Here is a 9,103-nt window from a genome sequence, read left to right as displayed (position 1 = left end):
CAATTACAGGAGTTTTTAGGCACAGGTGTGATGCTGAGATAACTGACTCACAACACTCAACTAAAAGCCGGAGTGAAAGTAGTTATTTACTGGGAAATGAAAGGAAAAACAAAATGAAAAGGGAAACTTGATTGTGATTGTTTTGCCCTGATATACCTGATGGGAGTTCCACATTTATGTTTTCATTTTCTTGCTGTCTGTGATGAATAGAACAGCACAGGCAGCAATGGTGGGAACAACAGAGATAGAAGAGGTACAAGTTCACAAACAAGATCCCCAGCCTCCTTATCTACCACATACATGATAAGAAATAAGTCTTTTAAAAACAAGGTCCAAATGCACCGACTGTAACAGCCCTGAAGTCACTGACAATATTACCAGAAATGCTTTTGGTTTGTTAGACAATTGTCCAACCTGAATTGTCTAACCTGACTATGATAGGGTCATATCAAATGGTTATATAACATTATGTATAATACCCAGACTGACATGGCACAAGGAAATGCCAGAGTCAAATCTGTAAAAAAATGTCAACTGAGCAATGAACGTGTCTCCGTGATAAGGATTTCTATGTCTCTCTTTACCTGTTGCACACCTGTTGCAGTGGCTGCTATTGCTCAAACCTCACTCTGACATGAGGAAAATGGCAAAAAAACAAACAAACTGGCTTTTTCTGTTTTTCAGACCAAATCACACAGGCAAAACAAGTTCTTCTGATATAACCTGATTCTGGTTTGTCTAAGTTACGTTATTTTCCAAGATGGAGAGAGTATTATAATCAGTGAAATTGTGTTCTCTATAATATCATACAACAACACAGCTTATACTGTGCTGACAGTACATGTAGACATTTCCAAAAATAAATCCAAACAGTGACCTAGAATGGTTTATATTTTAGAGTCTCATCAAATTTGAATATATGCTCCTAACCTGGATAGATAGCCCCATTATCCGGCCCTTTTGTGTTGCTTTCTGTTGTGCATGACCATTAGCCATCTGGTGCAGGGGGAACTAGAAACAGGTAAAGGCCTTATTCTTTGGGAATGAGTGAATCAGAATGGCCTTCATGTATTTGGCACTATGCCTGTAACTAAGAGAAAGACCACAGTCTGCACTTGAATGAAACAATACCCATCTCTGGCTCTTTTTTGTGTGTGTCTGGGTCTCACTTTCTCTAACTTCACTTCATGTATTAACCCTGGGGCGTCGGTCATCCTGTTTCCTACCCAAGTTCAATGGCTGTGGCTGTGGCTTCTTTAGGCCAGTACAATAAAGGCTACTCAAGGGCAATCTAAGGTCTGAAAAGAGGAAGTGCACTTGGGAGTGGGCTTGGGTAAATACAGGAAGTGGGACTATTCAGAGTCTCAGCAATGCAAAACAAAGCGTTCATCCGGTCTTCAGTGCTGACATACAAACTGCTGAGTCTAACACATGTGAGTCCTCTCGTGTCTTAATCGCGTCACTGGACAAACAGACGACTCAGCGGCTGACACGAGAGAACACAACAGACCTTTTGCACTGCAGAGATTTTGACATGTCATAAGATCATTAATTAACAATCGCTGCATTCAATTTTAAGTGTTCCAGCTCTAGGTATTTTGCATGTTGGCTCACTAGCACAGCTCATTGAGACACTTAAATGGAGCTGGACCATCATTAACATAATTAGTTACACTTGTGCTTTACCTACTACAACATTCAGTAGTTTATAGGTGATCAGCAATATGAGGGGATTCTTTTTCTGTTTTTGTTTTTAGGAAACACTCAGTAGTTTACTATATAGTGAGTGATAAATGTAGATTTCAGATGCATATAAATCATCATCATTCTGCGTCAACACTGACAGGTGTAATGTCTCACAACTGTTGGTTTTCGTATCTGTAAAATGTGCCACGATGATTTTTAGGATTGTTAGCAGCAGAAAGTTGTGTTCATGCTACTGAGACCATTTTTTTTCATTTAATTGTTGCAATCTTTGAGGGCACTTTATACGGCATAAATGTTGCACTCAGAATTTTGATATATTTGGATATAGTGCACTATATAGTAAATATACAGTACTGTGCAAAAGTTTTAGGCACCCTAGATGTTTAGATTCTTAGCCATTACGCAATACCATCAGGGACGTGTCTGATTGGTCCCAGATTTATTCATGACAGGACAATGACCCCAAGCATACAGCTAGAGTCATAAAGAACTATTTTCAACAAGAAGAAGAATGATGAGTCCTGCAACAGATGGTATGGTATGGCCCCCACCGAGCCCTGATCTCAACATCATGGAGTCAATCTGGGATTACATGAAGAAGCACCTGAGAGGCCTAAATAATAAATCCACAGAAGAACATTCTTTCTCCAGGATGGTTACAACAACCTACTTGCAAGTTACCATGAAAAACTATGTTAACGTGAACTGAGGAGAACTGCTGCTGTTTTAAAGGCAAAGCTGCACACAGCAAATATTGATTTCATTTAGTTTTCTGCTGTTTACTCAACTTTGTAAGAAGTTAATTGATAAATTAAAACAATTTATAGCAATATTTTTGTAAGCATTCTCACTTTACTTTTAGTGCCTAAAACTTTTACACAGTGCTGTATAAAATTAACTTCAACTACAATTCAGCTGTATGAGTGAATATCTATCTAATCAGCATAGGTGTAAAACTGTGACTAGCAACTGGCCTAAAATATATATCCTGCACATTATACTGGATCACTATTCATTGTTTAATTATTTTACACAGTCACACACACATTCTTACACAAAATTGCACTAAGTCTCCTCAAAATCTCTACCTGACCACAAAGTGTCAAAATGATGTGAAACATGTGAGTTGTATCTGAATCATCTGTCCCACCACTGTGTCATTAACTCACAAAGGATTTGTATTATAACTGTGATCCAGGTGATGCAGAACTTATCCTCAGTTGTCAATGCAACAGTGAAATAATTATAGGTGACTTTATACAAGATGTTGCCAGAAAGAGTCTAACTGAACTCTCTCACATACACAACTCTGGTACCACAAAGTATAAGCTATGCATTTCATACATTCAACATCATGGTTTGGGATAGCTGCCAGACTTTCGCAACTGCTGCCTCGCACCACATGGCCACAGCCTGTTACATAATAACGCTGCAGTTATACGTTGACTAATAGCGAAAAATGTTTTACAGATAATCATTTTTCTCTGTCATTTACTGTATGTCATGGTCCCTGCTTTTCTGCTGAGCGTCTGCATTGCAGCAAATTATTAACACTGAGCACAATATACTAATCAACAGTCATTAAAAAAAGAACTCAACATTGTCCTTTCACATCTTTCTGTCAGGTTATAAATTAGTTGAGTTTTTTGAAAACAAAAAACATACACAGACACAAAAAAAAACCCTATTATGTCTTGGAGGTTTGTTCGAGTGAATGTTTTGAGAAAAAAAACTTGTAAATTGTGTTCAATATAAAAGAATAGATGTAAACAATTTTTTTCCAAATCGAAGACACGTTCCGTCACACACCCTCTCAATGTATCTGCTTTGCAAACACACACGCACACGCACACGCACACACACACACACACACACACACACACACACACACACACACACACACACACACAAAATAAACACCTCACGTGTCGTGTTCAGAGTGCACTGGGTTCAGCCTCCTCTAGGAAAGGTATGTATAAATAAACTAAGGAGTGGTGTCTCCACTGGTGGATGGTCGCAGGCAAAGAAACAGGTTTAGGAAGTAGTTAAATACCGAAACAAGAGATAGAAACAGATAAACGTTACTTTGTGTGGTAGATAAAGAGAAAGTAGTAAGGGAGCGAGGAGGTCCAGAGAGAGCGTTTCCACTAACACGAATGTTTAGTTTGTGATTAAAAATGTGTTGCAAGGGGTCGACGTTCATTCGTTGTTTCTTTTATGAGTTTGCAAGAGGGAACGTGAAATTCCTTTATTTTATGATGTATATGATTTCATCATATAATGCAAAATCAAAGTTCATGTACAGTAAGGAAGTACTGAGTGAGAGCTACTCGAGAGAGTAAGGAAGTAAACAGAGAGAGAGAGAGAGGTATTGGGTGTAGGAGGAGTGTAAGGTTGTGCCTGACGAGGAAGGCAGATTCTGAAATATGTGTGAATTGATGGGATATAATGGCACATTTGGTCTCTGTTATTGTGTAGCCATTTTGGAATGCTTCAGCCATCATACAGAGAGGACTGCAACTTTTAATATGAACCCATTTTGAAAAAGCGAGAACTAGAAACTGTCCAAACAATAAACAATAAGTCTAGCAGGCTTATATTTGAAGATTCAAAAAATGTGTTGCCAACTATCCAGAAGGCTTCCTAAGTAGTAGTGGGTAGTGGTGAGTTCCCAGGATTTACTGTAACCTCTGCCAGTTAATTCACTCCATGACGTCAAACAGGAGACACTGAGGTCACACGGCAGTCATGTGACTCACTGATTAGCATAAAACTGTTGGGATGTTGGGCCTTTAAACCAACAATAGCATGATGAGACAACGGCCCTAAGGGCAATGTGTTGGTGTGGGAAAGTCACTGCACGGTAGAAGATGCAATATGAACCAAAACGCCAAAACTTCCTCACAGTAGTATACTGGGGTGTGCATGTGTGCCAGTTTAATTGGCTAAAACAGTTCTTTCCCTACACTACCGAGTATTTATCCTACAACATTTCCTGGATGATGTTGCATTGTGCTGAAGCAAATTAGCCAGGAACAACTGTTTTGTTGCACTACCCTTCATGTTTTTGCCGGACACCTCTGTGATAACACCTCCCCATTCTCCCAGTACACTGATGTAAATAACTGAATGAGGAACTCCATTGTTTTAGGAACGCTGTCCCACCTGCTGTGACACCTCTTGCTCAGGCTGAATGGGAACAAGTAGACAAGTCTGGGAAATAAAAATGTTGTATTTTTTCTTTCATTTTTTCATATACTGTCTTAATACATTTTTATGTCTTACATAAAGCTCTTTGAATTGCCATGTTGTTTAAAAGTGCAAAATGAACCATTATACTGTATGTAGCAGATACGTTGATATTTACAGTCCTCTCTTGAATATGAAGCATGTGGTGTTTAATATGCTGTTTTATTTCATGCGAGCTAAACCCTGCCATCTTTTTTTGAGTAACAGCAGGAGCTAAACTCAGGAATTACCTCTGAAACTATGTTTCTTTAGAGCATTCAGCCTTGAGTTTCTATCCCTGTGCTCTACTATCTCTATAACAGAGATGTTTTGTTCTTGTACATGTAAACATGTGTATTTTGTATACATGTCTATCCTGGAATGATAAAAAAAAAAGTCAGTGTACACTTAACATTAACACACTCAAATTTTCACATTCAGTGGGTGTGCTTGTTTGTTGAACATACAGTGTTGATTATGTCAGAGTCTAATAAAATACAATATTTATTTTAAAGAAACACCTACAGTTTTGGTTTAATGCTCAACGTCTATTTGAACTTTCTATACTAACACAGTTAATTGCCTTGAGGTAGACTGCAGGCTGAGTTGTTTTTAATATTTGATGAGGCTCAATGATTTATTAGACAAGACCGCCACCTGGTGAAATTTCACATGAACTGGTTTCCTTTTGGTTGTAAGCACTACATATAGCTGATTTACATTACATTACATAGGCTACATGCTTGTATGCATAATGTAAATGTTCTCTAATTGTTGTATCAGGTGAACTGTTATTCACTGAGCATGAGAAATATAAAACTGCTAAACGCAAACATTTGACAGAGGAAGAAAGTAACACATTAGAGTATTTAAGTGCATACATGAGGTACTTGTACTTTATTTTGTACTATACATACTTTAAGATTTCACATGGAAAACGTACGCGCTTGTAAATATGATGAACTGCTACATACTATACACCCCTACAATGTAATGCAATTGAAAAACTCATGTAACCACAATTAAAAACTCCTTTGTGACACTTGTACCTTTGAATATACTGTAGTCTTGTGCAACACAATAAAAACTGCATTGCACTGCAAGGTTTTTAATATTTCTGGTAAGTGTAGATTAAAATGTCACCAGTGCCTGGTGCAGTTATATTAAATGCTACTTATGATGCATCAATAATTTAACACTCTGAAAGTCACTTCTGTATGTTAAACTTTGATGTTCAACCAAGGTTATTATAGTTAACTAAAACTAATCTAAAAACTAAAACTAGGTGTGAATATACATTTGAACTGTTATAGAAATAAAAACTAGACTTTAGAAAAAATAAAAATATAACTAACTGTGTACTTACAAAACTATCTAAAATAAAATAAAAATATACAGAAAATGTCTTGTTTTAGTCTAGTTTTAGTCTTTGTCAATTTGGTCCAATTTGTCAAAACATCAAGCATGTAGATGCATTAGTGCATACTGTACTTTTATTTAGACTGAGATGTCTACATGACTGAGTCTATTGCTCTCACAAAGTGTTATGTTTGTATTTTAATACCTATTCTGAACTTCTTAAATCTTGCCCCTGACAAATACCCCCATATTATAATGAAAAAACCCTAAAACTAATACTGAAAGTAATAAAAACTAAACTAAAACGAATACTGAAAGTAATAAAAACTAAACTAAAACTAATAAAAACTAAACTAAAACTAAAACCGAAACTAATAAAAGCCAAACTGAAACGAGCAAACACACTCTGGAAACTAACTGAAACGAAACTGAACTGAAAACAAAAATTAAAAACGAAATGAAAATAAAAACTGATGAAAAATACAAAACTATAATAACACTACGCTCAACGTGAGGTTAACATCCCGTCCATTTTGATGCCAATGAGCAACTTATGCTACTATTTGCAGAATGAAAGTTAACTTTGTACTTTAAAATTGGGCTGGAGTACATATCTGCATTGTCCAGTTTTTGGCTGCGTACCAACATGGTTTTCACAAGCACAATGAATACTTACCGTGTTCTCACGTGACCTCGAAGAACAGGCAAAAAGGTTTCACATTCGCTGCCGAAACCCGGGATCGAACCAGGGACCTTTAGATCTTCAGTCTAACGCTCTCCCAACTGAGCTATTTCGGCGCGTCTGTATAATAATATATCCCCTACAATTATATATAAAAACTTCTACGGATAATTAGCATAATTGTCTGTGTTATTTGTGTAACCGGGGATGTGCTTTGTGTTTCCTCAGGACGGCTATATAAACGTAGCTCACCTGTGTGAACGCTTCAGCTACTCTTCAACACGACGGGGAGGCTGGAAAACGTTTCTAAGCCAACAGGAGCCCGATTTACGAAGAAAAAGCGATACGAATTATAAAAATATGTTGTTCTCGGGAGCTAAAGACAGCAAAGCCGGTACAAAAGATCAACAGAGAAACACAAACTCCGACATTTAGCCGTGTTGAGCTTAGATAGTGTTGTTCTAACGTTTGAACACAAGATGGCGCCACCGGCAGCCATAAAATTCTGGTTCACACTGTGAAAATAATTAATGGCACAATCCTTCAGAGATTTTCCTTTTCTTTAAGTGTAGTTTCCTGACTCCACCTTGCCATAGATGCACTATAAATCAAAAAGCCTCTGCCCCAATCAGTACTAACTTACTTACCTGAAGGAGATTTGCATGTTAAAAATGTTTAGATGGAATGAGGTTGAATTCATATGAAATCAAGACACTTTTATTGCTTCCCATTGTCAAAAAAATCAATACATTTACTTTATGTAAAAAGTAAACCTATTTTATAACATTACTTCTAATCTAAATTGTAACAGATATGGAGAGGATTCATCATAGGTTTAATGATCTTAAGTGCAGTATATTTTAGAATATCAATATGGTAGCATATGCAGTGTATGACATACTTACTGTATACATGTATATCAAATTACTTTTCTGTTATTGAAAAATCTGTGTCAATCACTTCTGAAGTCTCCAGTGCTCCTTGAACACATCAGAGCGATACTGATAAAAATGTCTCAGTGATCAAATTACATTAAAATGGATTAAATATTGGTCAGATCAGAGGGTGTCAGACCAGGGCCAGTTGGGACAGTAAGTCCTGTCAAAGCATTGCCAGTCTATTGTGCTTTACTCCCATCCATTACAGAGCTCAGACAATGGCCAAAACATTTGTCAAAGTCAGTAATGGGTGAATGCTTTGCCATAAATCACGAAAGAGCAGGGAGGAGGCACTTAAAATACTTACTTGTTGGCTATTCTGTGACTTATGTGTTTGGGTGTCTTTTGGATGACACCCAAATGTGAAGGCATTGTAGGATCGACAGGAGCAATATTGTAAGAGTCTAATGGGTCAACAGTGGTAGAAGACAGTGTGGCTAGCTAATCTTATCTGCTTTTGGTGTTTGTTTTGTCTAACGGTTCTGCAGTGATGCAGTGCTATCCCTTTATTAGTCATATGATATTCCAATGCCAGCTTCTATGCCTCCCTTCCCTCCTCTCTTTCCCCTCTAATCTCCCCTCTATACTGCCTCTCATACTCTGTCTCTCTCCATCTCTTGCATGTTTTTGTTCCTCTGTCATCCCCCAAGGTGACTTTCCTTCCTTCACAGACACTGCAGCTGTTCCTCGCTTTGTTCTGAAAGGCCTGAGTGTGGATAAGAGATGAGAGAGAGATGCAGACTGGTGGAATAAAGAGAAGGGGAACCAAGGGAGGAAACGGGGGTGTGAAAGAGGAGGGGACTGATTAGATTATCAAGCAGGATGGAAGAATACATTGTTGATTCGCTGAACAAATCAGTTCTGAGACAAACACACACACACGCACGCACACAGACAGATTTGCTCTGGTAAAGTAGACAATGAAGTGTCAACATGAAGAGATTGAGCAGCCTCGACAGATGCTTACCTGACTAACAAGTTTTATCTTCATTAGGACTGGTGATTAGCACAGTTGTCACATCACAGTGAGGCATAACGAGGGTTCACTACAGTCAGCACTAAATACTGCAAGTATCTGAGATGGAGTTTCTAAATTTAGGGATCAGATGAGTGGGGAGTGGAAACAGGAGATGTAGAAAGGGGGAGACAGACAGGAAAAAGAGCGACAGACAGTAACGTCCAGAGGAAG

General features: G+C 37.9%; 1 non-coding gene across 1 annotated transcript; it reads right to left on the bottom strand.

Annotated features, from left to right (window-relative positions):
* Positions 1 to 7,019: 7,019 nt before the first annotated feature.
* Positions 7,020 to 7,092, bottom strand: trnaf-gaa (transfer RNA phenylalanine (anticodon GAA)). The gene has a single exon. It is a non-coding gene; the product is annotated as a tRNA-Phe (tRNA).
* Positions 7,093 to 9,103: the final 2,011 nt, after the last annotated feature.

Source organism: Thunnus thynnus, chromosome 4, assembly GCF_963924715.1.
Source record: "Thunnus thynnus chromosome 4, fThuThy2.1, whole genome shotgun sequence".
Lineage (NCBI taxonomy): Eukaryota > Metazoa > Chordata > Actinopteri > Scombriformes > Scombridae > Thunnus > Thunnus thynnus.
The sequence above is the reverse complement of the archived record's forward strand: the minus strand, read 5'-3'. Positions and strand labels throughout refer to the sequence as shown.